General features: G+C 42.4%; 1 protein-coding gene across 2 annotated transcripts in view; it reads left to right on the top strand.

The window, feature by feature from the left end:
- The first annotated feature begins 2,426 nt into the window (after nucleotides 1–2,426).
- The window catches only part of GNB1 (guanine nucleotide binding protein (G protein), beta polypeptide 1), a 42,631-nt gene continuing 33,765 nt past the window's right edge, over nucleotides 2,427–11,292 (top strand). For both annotated transcript variants that reach the window (XM_008583865.1, XM_008583864.1), the window contains exon 1: nucleotides 2,427–2,477. The gene's annotated coding sequence lies outside the window, so the exon portion shown is untranslated. The remainder of the gene's footprint in view (nucleotides 2,478–11,292) is intronic.

Raw genomic sequence — 11,292 nt, forward strand, 5'->3', positions numbered from 1 at the left:
GGACCAGGACCGGCAACAGGATCGCAACCCTCGGCGCCGCGCCCTCACCTCGCTCGGCCAGTGAGCGGGAACCAGTCTGTATGTGGGATCCAAACCCTCGGCGGGAGCGCCTCCGCACTCCCAAGCGGTGCACTGTAGCAGTGCACCACCGGGCCGGCCCAAGACCCCTGCTTTGAAATTTGACAATTTGCTGATACCTTAGTTGTGCGCTCATAGGATCTTCTCGTGGGGCTACGGTTTGTGAAAGCGGTGTTGGTTTGCATTCACTGATTAACTTCTGCATTCCCCGGCTTCTGCTTCCACGCCCACCCTTTTTTTTGAGGTGAAATTCACATAACATAAAATTAAGCCTTTTTTTTTTTTATTATTATTATTTTTTCCTTTTTTTGTCTTTTTTCATGACCGGTAACGGGATCACAACCCTTGGTGTCGCGCCCGTACCGCGACTGGCAACGGGATCGCAACCCTCGGTGTCGTGCCCGCACCGTGCTCAACAAGTGAGCGGACCGGTCTCTATATGGGATCCGAACCCTCGGTGGGAGCGCCGCACTCTATCGAGTGCACCACCAGGCCAGCCCAAAATTAAGCCTTTTTTTTTTTTTTTTTTTTTTTTTTTTTTCGTGTCTGGCAACGGATCGCAACCCTCAGTGTCGCCCCCGTACCGGACCGGGACCGGCAACGGGATCGCAACCCTCGGTGTTGCTCCCACGCCTCGCTCAGCCAGTGAGCGGGAACCGGTCCGTATGTGGGATCCGAACCCTCGGGTGGGGGGAGCGCCGCCGCGCTTCCCAAGCGGCGCACTATCCAGTGCGCCACTGGGCCGGCCCAAAATTAAGCCATTTTAAAGTGGACATTTCAGTGGCATTTAATGCATTCACAGTGTTGTGCACCCACCATCTCTGCCTAATTCCACACTTTCATCACCCAAAAGAAAACCCTGTATCCATTAAGCAGTTAGTTGCTTATTCCATGCACGTGCACACCCATGGCTTCTGGCAACCACTGCCTTTTGTATGGATTTGCCTGTTCTGGATATTTCACGTAAATTGTGTTATACAGTATGTATGTGCCCTCCTGTGTCTGGCTTCTTTCACTGAGCATAGTGTTTGTGAGGTTCCTCTGTGTTGTGGCATGTATCAGTACTTAATTCCTCTCTATGGCTGAACAATATTCAGTTGTGTGGATATACCACTTTTTGTTTATCCATTCATCCATCTATGGACATTTGGACTGTTTCCATCTTCTAGTTAGCAAATACTACTACTATGAACATAATGTGTCGAGTCCCTGTTTTCAGTTCTTTTGGATATATACCTAGGAGTAGGATTGCTAGATGTGTGGTAATTCTGTATTTAACTTTTTGAGGACCTGTCAAACTGTTTTCCTTCCACATCCACTTTGATTGCCAGAAAAGCATGTGCTTACATATACATAAGCAACATAATTCCAAAATTAAACTACTTTGTTAGGTATATGCCTCAGAATTAATTCACGGTTCAACTGGGGGATGTTTCAGCTTATTAATACCACTCCTGACCCCACACTAGATTTGTGCCCATGAGTTTGTAGGCTCACAAGGTATTGACTTAATAAACAGGCAGGTGGTAACCTATAAAACATCCAAAAGTGTCTTTTCACACAAAGTTTAATTTGAAGAACCATCTTTAAATGTTTTGAAACTTAATTTCTGGGAAAATACAAGCAGATATTTCAGAAGATATCTAGAATTAAACATATATTCTTTTTTTGGCGGCTGGCCGGTACAGGCGACTGAGCTCTTGACCTTGGTGTTACAAGCGTGCACTCTAACCAGCTGAGCTAACCAGCCATCCCATAGAATTAAACATCTTTTCAATCTGGCTGAAGTGTGTCCAGAGGAGTCGGGAGCCTCCCTCATGGTCTCTGTGGCCATTCCAGACTGCTTCCTGGACACCAGGGCCAAGACATTGATTGGATGGGACAGTGGTAGCAGGAATGGGATGGAGGGATACGTTGGAGGTGTCCATGTGGAGTTGCCAGGACTTAGGAAATCGTTAACATTCAGATGAAGTCCTCTACACTGACATGCCAAACAGGGACAGTCTAGCTTACACTAATCTTAGAAGCTCATTAAAGTGCAGTGATTTTTTAATTGCTGTGGCAGCTTTTCTAGTAACAGGATTCTAACCCTAGTCATGTTTTTCAGTCTAATTCAAGGTATTTTCCTGGTGCATTCTAAGGATTCTTTTAAAAGAAATTAGGATTTTTTTGCTTTTCATACTGAGAAACTTAGTACAATAATACTAAGTCAAGCAATTTTGGGGAGAAATAGTAATAGGGAAAGCGTAGGTTTATACACTCTTAACCTAAAGTGTAACTATTAGTAAATTGGAGTATTTTTTCCACAACCTGAATGCAATGCAAATATAGCCTTTTCTGTTTGTTACAGACCAATTTACATGTATTGGAGACCAGACCAGAAGCACTTCTGAATTAAGGTAATTTTAATGTAATTGAGTCTCATCAGTTTTTAAAATTAATTTTGATATAATTGATTCTCATTAGTTTTTAAAATGCAATATTCAAATTTCATCAGGGTTTCTTTTTTTAATAACCTGGTTTTTGTTACAGTTTTGCCTATTTCTCTTTTTTAAGTCCAAAGTTGGTTTTCAGAACACATCAGTCCTCAGAGGATTTTTTTTTTTTTTTTTTTTAAAGCTTCCATTTAGTGTTCAGCAAGAAGGTTTCAGGTCCCCAAAGGTTATGATTTACATTCTGGACAAGAGAAGTATTTCTACAACTTTTTTCATTTAGAAGACAGGAGAGCCCTTTTTTCCACATCAGATCATAGTGGGAATTCCAACATATGATAAATACAAAAGTAAGGGGCACATGATTCAGGAAGGAAATCTGGGTGTGTGTGAGGTGGGAGTGGTGAAGCACAAGTGTCCCTGTGCCAGCTGTCAGTGAGGCTGGATGAGGTGCAGTTTCTTTGTGTTATTGCAGCTCACTGAAGTTTGAAGTATTTCAGATTAAAAGTGAAACTAAATTGAATGAATGATGAGGTGCTAGAATAATTGGGTATCTTTATGCAAAAGTGAATTTGACACCATACACAAAAATTAATTCAAAATGCATCATAGACCTAAATATAAAACCTAAAATTAGAAAACCTTTGAAAGAAATGAAGAAAATTGTTGAGACTTTGGGTTAAGCCAAGATTTTTTTGATATGACATCAAAGACACAATCATGAAAGAAAACAGGTAAGTTCATCAAAATTGAAAACTTCTGTTCCTTGAAAGATACTGTTAGAGAATGAAAGACAAGCCATAGACTGGCAGAAAATATTAGCAAATCACATATCTTTTAGATGATTTGTATACAGAATATGTAAAGAGCTCTCAAAGCACAGTGTTAAGAAAACCACCTAGTTAAGAAAGGCAAGTGGCTAGAACAGACACTTCCCCAGAGTTTATACAGAGACAGCAGATCAGCACTGTGAAAAGACTGTCAGAACCATAAATCCTGAGCCACCAGGGAAATGCAGATTAAAGTCATGGTGAGATACTGTTGTACGTCTATTAGAATGACTAAAATACCAAAGGTTGGCGAGGTGTGAGAAACTGGGGCCCTCCTGCACTGCTGACGGGAGTGTTGGGGATGTGAAATGACACAACCATTTTGAAAACAGCTTGGTAGTTTCTTCAGATGTTAAACCCACACTGTACATAATCAAGCCATTCTAATCCAAGAGAAATGAAAGCAGATGTCCATGCCTCAGACCTGTGCATGCACAATATGGATGAATGTCAAAATAACTATGTGAGAGAAGGAAGCCAGTCCAGTACAAAGTACATACTCTGTGAATCCCATATATATAAATTTCTAGAAAATACAGACTAATGTGTAGTGATAGAAAGTAGTTAGTGCTTGCCTGGGGGTGGGGGGTAGGCTGGAGGGAAGGATAACAGAGGAGCACAAGGAAATTTTGGGGGTTAATGGAAATGTTAATTATCTTAATTGTGATTCTTTTATAGGTGTACACATATGGCAAAATGTATCAAATTGTACACATTTATTGTATGTCACATCTCAATAAAGTTTTAAAAGCTAAGTGGACAATTAGAAAGCAACGTAAACTGTTCTCACGTCTACCTGATGAATCCCTATATTACACTGGTTTCCACTGTTACCCATATTGTTGATTTCTGCAAAAGGACCTCTTCCGGGGCTGGCCCGGTGGCGCACTCAGTAGAGTGCGCGGGAGTGTGGTGGCGCTCCCGCCGAGGGTTCGAATCCCATATAGAGACTGGTCCGCTCACTGGTTGAGCGCGGTGCGGGCGCAACACCGAGGGTTGCGATCCCGTTGCCGGTCACGAAAAAAGACAAAAAGGAAAAAAAAAAAGGACCTCTTCCACTGACTCTGGGTGACAAGTGGGGCAGATGAAGGAGAAGGTAGTTTTCTAACCATTGCTTAAATTTTTTCAGGTCAAAATGCTATAACTACTTTCATAACAGTTCGTATTTAGTGAGCTTTTACTGTGTGTCAGTCATTGTTCTAAGGGTCTTATGTGGATTTCTCATCGGGTCCTCATAGCACATGCAGTGGGGACTGTTACTGTCTGTACTTTCAGACAAAGAACAGAGGCAGAGAGAGGGTAGGAAATTTACTGGTGGTCCAGCCACAGAACGTCACTCTGCCTCTAGCCAGCAGGGTTACTAAATACCATTGGTCTTGCTTGGGTGGGCTGGACATGCAAATGCCGATAAAAACCCTTATTCTTTGGGAACCTAATAGTGTCTGTCATACTTTGCGGGAAGTAAATGTAAAAACAGATTATTTCTACATAGTGGAGTACAAATGGCATGGCAAAGGACAGAGTCTTCCTGCATAGGCCCCCTATCAAAGGTGCTTGGAGTTTTTCCTCCTCCACTGTGTGTGCTGTGTGATTTCCAGTTTCCTACCACCTTTCCCTGTTAGACCTTCCTTCTGGATGGGTTCCATTCATTTCATAAAACTCCCATCAATTATGTATAAAGTTTGGCTCTGAAATAATTAAAGTGGGACTTTCCCTTTGGCCTCAACATGTTTGAAGGTGGTGTATTTATTGAATAGTTTTTAATCATCTGGTGTGTGTTAGATTCTGTGCTCAACTCTGCAAGCAAAAAGAGGGCATAGGCCAACAAGTCTAGAAAGAGGGAGACAAAATGGAAGAATAGGTTTTTTATGTGTGATGCATAAGACACAAGCCATTTCCCATGATCCCAGAGTTGGAAGGGACTTAGGTGAAGGTAGCTCTTCCATGCTAGCTTATCCCTGGATTTCTGGCCCTTTCCCTCAGCTGACACTTACCAGGTGCTTTCTGACCTCACGCCACAGTTACTGCTGTCACCTCCTTATTGGCAACATCTGATAGGTAAGAAAGTTGACTTTTTTTTTTTTCCTTTTTGTCTTTTTTCATGACCGGTAACGGGATCGTAACCCTCGGTGTCGCGCCCGCACCGCGCTCAACCAGTGAGCAGACCGGTCTCTATATGGGATCTGAACCCTCGGCGGGAGCGCCACCACACTCCCGCACACTCTACCGAGTGCGCCACCGGGCCGGCCCAGAAAGTTGACTTTTAACTGCGATGTAAAGTTAGTGATACTAGGGAGTCACGGAAGACCCCTTGTCATTCTCAGTTTCTGAGTTGGGAAACTAGGCACAGTTTTATGTAGGGAGAGCCTGCTTCCTGCTCTTTCGACAGGTGTTGAAATGGATCATCCTGCAAGTGAATACTGCTGGGTGAATGAAAAAATGAGGAATAGCTTCAGTTTGAGGGAGGGTTCTGAGTTTTCGGATCAGGAAGGGCTTAGTGGTGCCGTCTGTCCACGAAGGTAGCTAGCTGGTGGTTCTTTGCCACGTGTGACTGTTGAGTACTCAGCATGTGGGTGGTCCAAACTGAAATGTAAAATACACACCGATTTCAGAAACTTAGTATGACTAATGTGGAATACCTCTTTTATAATTGTTTTATATTGATTACATGTTGAAATAACATTTTTGATAGAGTAAAGTAAAATATACTATTAAAGTTAATGTTACCTGTTTCTTTTTACTTTTTTATGTGGCTAGTAGAAAATTAAAAATTACATATTTGGCTCTTATTTATATTGGACAGCACTGGTTTAGAGAGATTAACTGACTGGAAGAGAGGTGTAGGAGCGCAGATGAGGTTCTAGAAATGTTCAGCCTAATTAGCACACTCACTTGAACTGACAGTATTTTGCTGGGAATTTTAAGATGCTTTGGATAGGATCACCTGCTCCATCTGGAGGTGGAGCATCCGCAGTGTGAGGAAAAAGGTCTGAGTGCTTTGTTGTCCAGGTCAGGACTGCCCTTGCATCTCTGTCAGGAGAGCTTGTCCTGAGGGAGGGACAGATGACCATGGAAGTGAAATGTCTTTTCATGGTCCTTTAACCATTACAAGTCAAGTATGCATTCCTTCAAAGAGCCTTTTTCTTTCTGGCGGCTGGCTGCTATGGGGATCCAAACCCTTAACCTCCAGTGATATGACACCACACTCTAACCGGCTGACTAACAGCCAGCCCCTGCTTTGGAGACCCTGGCATGGAGATAGCCTGAACTCAAATCTCAGCTTTGTCTCTTGTCACTGTGAACCTTGGGCAAGTTCCTTAACTAGGCTGTGACTCCATCTCATCTTGTTTACCATGTGGACAATTGATGGCACCCCCTCCTAGTGTGGTGGGGACACAAATGATGTACTTGGACCACTGCCTGTCACATACCAAGTGCTCCCAAGTCACAGCTAAGACCTGGGAGTTGATTGTGAGTCACCTTTTACTTCTGAAGTGGCTAGGATTTCAAGTGGTGAAGTCATAGCTATTTCATGAGACGACTCCTTGGATGCACATCTGCTGTCATTCTCCCGGGTTCTGTGGTCCCTGAGGACAAGAGAGCATGCCTTTTTTTTTTTTTCTTTTAAACCACAATGCCCTCTGTCCCATAGAAGGTCCTGAATAAACAGATGAGAATGAAGTGAATAAGGTTTCTATAGAGTAAAACCAAGAGTACTGCTGGTTTTGTTAAAAGAGAATTGTAGTTATTTGAACTTGAACCTGACACTAAGCTTGATCAGAAAGTGAATAGTCTGGGGCCGGCCCGGTGGCGCACTGGAGAGTGCGCCGCTTGGGAGCGTGGCGGCACTCCCGCCGAGGGTTCGGATCCCATGTGGAGACCGGTTCCCGCTCACTGGCTGAGCGCGGTGTGGGCGCAACACCGAGGGTTGTGATCCCGTTACCGGTCAGTAAGTCAGTAAAAAAGACCAAAAGGGAAAAAAAAAAAAAAAAGAAAGAAAGTGAACTGTTTCCATTGCAAAACTCTGCTCAGTAGAATTGATTTTGGGTTTTGAGGAATTGCAGTGCTTTTTGGTGAAAAGTAAGACATACTCAGGAGAAATGTATATATATTAATGAGTGTGAGTCATGCTTTTAGTTGCTCTGCCTTTGGGGAGGTACACACTGTAGGCTATCTGGATTTACAATCACTTTTGAAAGGAAAAAACTTAGGACAAACTCTGCTCACCAAGAGTAAGGCATTGGCACCCTGGTTAGACTGTCTTACACCGTTGTTGACAAAAACGTTCATGTATCCTGTACATAGGGATTTCTGCTCTCATGGCCTTCCAGTGGGAAGGAAGAATCAAAGGAATGTTGAAAGGCAGTGGAGGGACATTGAGCTGCATCGCAGAGGTAGGAAGAGAATCTTCCTGGCAGAGCTAAGAATTTGAAGTTTGAATCAAGATCCCCAGCATTTTTAGAAATGTGTTTCAATGGAAAATTGAAATAGATACAAAGGTTAATGAATAGTATACGGAACTCCACCAAACTAAAGCAATTACCAACTCATGACCAGTCTTGTTTTATATGCCCCTACCTGTTTCCCTCCTTTCTTGTTTTGAAGCAAATTTCAGATGTCACTTTGTTCTTAAATATTTCAGAGTATACCTTTAAATAATAGAGACCAATTAAACGAATATAGTACTATTATCACACCTAAAAATACCGTCATTGATTCCTTCATGCTGATACCCAGTCAGTGTTCAGATCCCGTATGTCTTAGGTGGTGGTTATTTAGGTTTGGCTTTACAGTTTGAATTCATTTCAGGGAAGGTCTTCATTCTTATTGGTTGTCATGTCTCTTAACTGTCTTAATCCATAAATTCCACCCCCAAATCTCTCTCTTTTTTTTCCTTCGAGTTTATTTAAAGACAGACCAGCCAAGCCAGGCCATCTGTCCTGGAGGGTCTCCCAGGTTTTGCTTGTTGCCGTTGCCGTTTTGTGTCACTGAACATGCTCCTCTGCTTCTCTGGTGCTTGAGGTTTGGTAAGATTCACTTTTCTGGTAAGACTGCTTCAGAGGCACTGTCAAGATCTGAGAGGTGTGATTTTGAAAATTGCTACTACTGCTAAAAATAGCACCTCAGACAAGGATGACAGCCTTTCACTTATTTTTACCGGTCTGCCTTCTGCTCACATGTCAGTCCCTAGCAAGCATGTCCCCCCAACCTCATTCCCCCCCGGCATGCTTCACCCATTTGGTGCCTGTGTAAGTCCTCACCCTCTGAGACTTCCCACTTGATGTACCTGTTTGTCATCTGTCTTCCTTGAGCTGGAATCCAGCCTGTGTCATCTTGCTTGTGCCGTTCTGAGGCACCCAACACGTGGGGCTCTGGATGGGTCGTGTTGTATGGAACGTCCACAGTGCCCATCACTCTACACCTACTTCAGCAGTCATATCCTTTGTCAGTTTTGGTATTTTCATCCTTTTCCTTATTGCTTGCTCATAGTATTGTCAGGAACAGTGTGTAAAGGAAGGAGGGCCTGAGTACTTTTTGTTCCCCTTTGGATTTACACTGCCTTAATTTTGGAGATTAACCTGGATTTGAGAATGAAAGAAAAATAGAAGAGTTGATGAAATTGGTTTGGTATTCCACATACAAACTTCTCTCTCTCAAAATGCTTCTTAGTCTTGGAGGTGATCTGTGATACTTGTGTCCCCAATCAAGTTAGCAAATTCCTGCCCCAATGTAAGATGCTGGGGGCTTAGATGGGCCCGTGTTGACTTGAGGACTGAGGTGCTACCACTGTTTCATGCAGTATAGCACAGGAGGCCTAAGGGTGTGCCAGCCTGCTGGTGACCAGGTGAGTCAGGATTGCCCTGCTACTTGGCTGTAAGACCATGTGTGTGCATTCTGGTGACCGTGGTGCCCATTATCCTTGACATTGCTCTGCAGAAAGGTGCACTTCATAGTTTAATCATGGGAGCACTTTGAAATTGTCTCATTTAATTTTCATTTTAGCCGTGTGATATAGATAACACCATTCCCATTTTGCAGTAAACAGATTAGAGTGAAAAGTGATTTGGTAAAAGTCATATTCTTTGAAGGTTGCAGAACCAGAAGTTGAAATTATTTTTCTATACATGCAGCCCATTTTGTCATTAACAAACTTGCAGCCAGAATGTCATTATTGGTGACTGTATAATAGCTGCAGGGTTCTGAGGGCACCATTGAAATGTCCTTCCAGCACTTCCAAGGGGTCTTATTAGAGGGACATGGTCCTTTGTCATGAGGTGGCGGAGGCACTACATGGAGCACATCACTCGGCAAATGCAAAATATTCTAATGAAAATCATATTACACCAGACTTAAGAAGATGTTGCATATAACCTAAAGTAGGGGCAGATAACTTTACTGACTTGCTTTTAAGTCATCTAAATTTCTGTCAAAAGTATTTTCAAAACAGAAGTTCTAAATAAAAGCTGATAGTGAATGTGGGTCATGAAGAACAGACATGAGACCTCAGCAGGTCCCGTCTTAGTGGATTAGGTGGGTAAGTGTGCAGAGTCAGCACAGCCAGAGCTTAACCGTGACATTGGCCCTGGAGGAGAGAAGAAACCCAGCAGGTAAACCTGACAGTGGAGCTTTCTAGAAGGTTTTGGGAGACTGAGGATAGTGAAGAGAAAAGCAAAAGCCATTAAATGTAAGTAAGACTTTTTAAATGTACCTTCTTTTTTTATTTTCAAAGTAATCTGAGCTGCATTACTAATATTTGGAAATTGAATAGAAAAACATCACCAATAATTGATAAAATACTATTCATCCCTTTACATTTTTTTAAAACTTAAGTGTATTTTTGTTCTTCTAAAATAGCTCTGATTTTAGAAGAACAAAAAATCTACATGTAAATTTATATTAATTTTCACTTAATTTATAACAAGCATTTTTTCTAATTATTACTTGTCTTCATTATTGTTCTTAGCGATATGTTATAGTTCATCCACCTACTTCAAAAAGTTAACATTTATAGCTTTTTCTAAACTGAAAAGTACAGGAAAAGAAAATGTAAATGCTCTTTGATTCCAGGCCTAGATAACTTCTGTTAACTTTTGGGGGTGGTAAAGAAACTGTAGGGATGAGGAGAAGAATCAGAGCGGCTCCACTGTATCTGTGTCTTCTTCCAAAAACAGCCACTGCAGACATTTTCTCATGTGTCTAGAAAAAAAAAATTACTGACACTGTCCTCGCCATTTGTTCTTTTTATATACACAAAGGCATTGTACTTTACTGCTGTCAGGCCAGGGCACTGTCCCTTAGCCCAGGGCAACTGGGGCCGTGCTTCTGTGGTTGTATGTGCACACTACATAAAAATGGTCCTGACCAGTGAAAGTCCATCTACAGAAAACTTTTCTTAGATTTGACTTCAGAAAATACAACTTTAACAAGAGACTAGAGAATATAATATTTAAAATTTTCGAATGTTTGACAGTAGATTTCTCTTTTTCACTAATCTGTGTGGATTAAAGAGGCTCTTACAAGAAACTTCCTTCTATCATATGTGAAAAGAACATCTAAAACAAATATTTAAATTTAGGATTTTAGGAGTTATCCCACCAAATATTGGAATTAGGACCTTTACGTAAAGTACCCTCCTCCCCAACAGCCACTAGGAACATAATTTTTGAGGCATCTCAGAAAGTACTTGTCTGTTGGGTCGGCCCGGTGGCGCACTGGATAGTGCGCCGCTTGGGAAGCGCGGCGGCGCTCCCGTCTGAGGGTTCGGATCCCACATACAGACCGGCTCCCGCTCACTGGCTGAGCGAGGCGCGGGAGCAACACCGAGGCTTGCGATCCCGTTGCCGGTCCCGGTCCGGTCCGGGGGCAACACTGAGGGTTGCGATCCGGTGCCGGACATGGAAAAAAGACAAAAGACAAAAAAAAAAAAAAAAAAAAAAAAAAAAAAAAAAAAA

This window comes from Galeopterus variegatus, unplaced genomic scaffold (genome assembly GCF_000696425.1).
Source record: "Galeopterus variegatus unplaced genomic scaffold, G_variegatus-3.0.2 Scaffold3068, whole genome shotgun sequence".
Taxonomy (NCBI): Eukaryota; Metazoa; Chordata; class Mammalia; order Dermoptera; family Cynocephalidae; genus Galeopterus; species Galeopterus variegatus.